At 34.9% G+C, this 3,229-nt stretch overlaps 1 pseudogene; it reads left to right on the plus strand.

Moving 5' to 3' along the window:
* The first annotated feature begins 2,302 nt into the window (after positions 1 to 2,302).
* On the plus strand, positions 2,303 to 2,686 carry LOC129748290 (40S ribosomal protein S11-like; annotated as a pseudogene).
* Positions 2,687 to 3,229: the final 543 nt, after the last annotated feature.

Below are 3,229 nucleotides of genomic sequence, written 5' to 3' on the forward strand. Positions count from 1 at the left end.
TCGACAATAACTGGTGAGTCATAAGTAGCCGGAATATATTGAAGTTACATTTTAGATTACACGTGATTGTGTGATTTCAGGAATGAGGACTTGAACCTCGGAGATCACCCGCATACGAAAGAGGACCGTGCTTGCAGTTGCGTGCGGACGATGGCTACTCGGTCCAAGCCGACCATAGTGGTTGCTACGATACGCACGGTATTCCCGATTGCTCTGATACTTTCGTTTAGTGCGCGGACGTTTAGTCAATTAGGCGCAGGGTTGTCACATGGATTTTTTAAAAATCTGTATCACCTCACTAGAAAAAAAATCTGTATTCTACTGTGATTCTGTTTTGGAAATCAAACTTTTGTTTTAAGGTGTGGAACAATTTTTTGCCAAATATTTAATCACGTTAAAATGTGTTAACGATGTTTTAAAAAAACTTTTTATAAAAATTGTTAGTCATGGGTGAATTTTTTTTAAGTGTAAAAGTATTCGATTGTATTTTTGCCATGAAATGAATCGAGTCTAGATTGATAAATTTGTTAACTTTAACTAAATTTTATGGGAAGTTTTTATTTTAATCTGAAAATGTAAGAATCTTACGAAAAGTTATGGTCATTGTAAAACTTGGTAAAGGTCAAAGAAAAATCATTTCTAGGAGATTCTAGAAGTGGAGTTAGTATTTTGAAATTTTAAGTACAACATAAAATTATTCTTTGAAAATTTCAAGTTTGAAAGTTTTTTTTTGGTTTAAAAAATTTCAATTAAAGTTAAATTTACAAGGAAGAATTCGATAATCTAACTGTGTATTTCACAACAACTTAAGTTTTTCAAACTTTCATTTGTTGGAATCAAGATAGAGCAAATAAATTTAATCCTTGATAACAAATTTTAAACTTAATAAACCTTTCGATCAAGATTATAAGATAAATCTTAACCTTAAGGTTCTCCCTAAGGCATTCAAAATCAGGACCAAATTTCACAAGTTGCGCATTTTTTAAGCCTTGGTATTATGTAAAACGATAAGTTTTTCTAAAATTTTGAGCTCTTATATATTTTTTCTTAGTTTCTAAAGTAGAAAGCGAAATTTAGGATATCTCATATTTGGTCCTAAATGATATAAGATTAAAGTTGAGATTTTTATTCATTTAGCATCTGTTTTTTCATTCAAAACTTTCATATTCAAAAATCTTGTTTTATTAAGAGTTCTAAATAAAAATTAAAATTAGGGTCCGTTCACTAATTACATAAGCACATAGGGGGGTAGAGGGGGTTTTCAAAAATCCTACGTAAGAAATGTTAATTGGTTATTTTTGATGTTATGTTATTCATCTTTGATTTTTTTATCTTTTTTCCATAAAGCCCTAAAATAAATGTGCGGCAGACTGTCACCGCGGTGTTCCAATCGAACTGTCAAAAGTCGTTCCAATCGAGCATAACCATTTTACCGAAGGGCTTTACGCGATACGAGAAGGCAGAAAATTCTAGAAAATGCTACCTTTCGACTACTGTAAAATGGTTATGCTTGATTGGAACAACTTTTGACAGTTCGATTGGAACTCCACGGTGACAGTCTGTCGCACTTTTATTTCAGGGCTTTACTTTTCCAGCTCAGGGTCGTGACTACATGCTCATTTTTTTATAACCATTTATGGTTCTTAAATAACCATTTTATGGTTTTTGCTTCAAAACTTCGCTTCAATTTGGTTTTCTGTCAACAATATTCCTAGAAAGAATTTTAACCATTTTTTTAGTTCTCGTGTATTCACCGCAAAATGGTTTAAAACACTGGTATTTATTTATCGCCATTTTGGAAATTATTGCTTTTGCAGACGGGTGCGATTTTTTTTTCAAAAAGATAATGAGTTTAAGCATTACAATCCGTTTTATATTGCTTTAGAAGTGAAAAAACTAGTGTAAAAAAAACTTAGTGAATTAGATCTAAGCAACCGTTGTTTTGTATACGAAAAAGAAAAAGACACCTTGGCTCCGTTAAACTAAAAGCACAGACTAATACAGACAGGACACTCTTTTCCAGTTTTTAGCAAGATTTATGGGCAATGTCGGCACTAGAGTGCGCGTCGATCGCAAAAAATTAGCTGACATCATCGAAGCTGGCGGTTTTGTTTTTGTCAATTCGACTAAAGTTGGAATGCATATTAACATGGTAACCGTATGTTGTTATTCGAGTTTGTTTATTATAATGTAACAAATTTTCTACAGGTAAGCTATACAGTTCAAAAAGCCCAGAAAAAAAATAACTTAGAACAAAACTTTATTACAGATTTTGTCGAGGAGAACCCTTTTCAATATCAAGATGGCTGATCAGAACGAGCTTGCGTTCCAGAAGCAAAACGGTGTGAAGCGGGCCGCAAACAAGAAGAAGGGTTTCCGTCTGCACCATCGCTGGAACTTATATCGACAAGAAATGTCCCTTCACCGGTCACATCTCGATTCGGAGTCGTACCCTAATTGGGGTGGAACGTAAGACGAAGATGCGGCGGACCATTGTCATCCGGAGGGACCACCTGCACTTCATCCGGAAGTATGATCGTTTCGAGAAATGGCACCGGAATTTGGGCGTACATCTGTCCCCGTACCCGTCTCTTAAGTTGAGGCCAGAGACATTGTGACCGTTGGGGAGTATCGGCCCCTGTCCAAGACCGTGTGCTTCAAAGTGAGCAAACTGACTGGCGCTTAGAAGAAGTTCGCCAAGATCTAAAGCCTTTACGGTGACAAAGGCTTTTGAACCGGAACGATCTGCTGTTTTGGCACCCGGACCATGAATTGCTGCTACTGATATGTGTGTAAAATTGTTGTTTGTTGAAAGGAAAGAAACGAAAAATAAGTTGAAAAATTTCGGGAATGCAAGCAGCAACATGTTAATCAATAAAGAAACTAATAAAAAAAAATGTTTAAAACGTGTTTTCATTAGTTCCGGAATCAAAACCAGTAAAATTAATAACAAAACTATATTCAATTTTCGAAATTGCCAAACATTACTTTATTCAAAACGAACTAACATATTAAGGTGAAGAAACAGACTGAAGTTGTCATCGTTGATTGTAAAAAAATAGATTTATTCACTTAAAGCGTTATTGAAAATCCAGCATAGCAGCGTTTCGTTAATAAATACTCCATGTTTGATAACCTTTCTGAGGGTTTGCTTGTTTGTTGGCTGGTTTTATGTTTCCACCGTTTGGCACTAAAACAATTCACCAACCGATGCGTAATTCTCGAGAAA

The sequence above is a fragment of the Uranotaenia lowii genome, chromosome 2 (assembly GCF_029784155.1).
Source record: "Uranotaenia lowii strain MFRU-FL chromosome 2, ASM2978415v1, whole genome shotgun sequence".
Taxonomy (NCBI): domain Eukaryota; kingdom Metazoa; phylum Arthropoda; class Insecta; order Diptera; family Culicidae; genus Uranotaenia; species Uranotaenia lowii.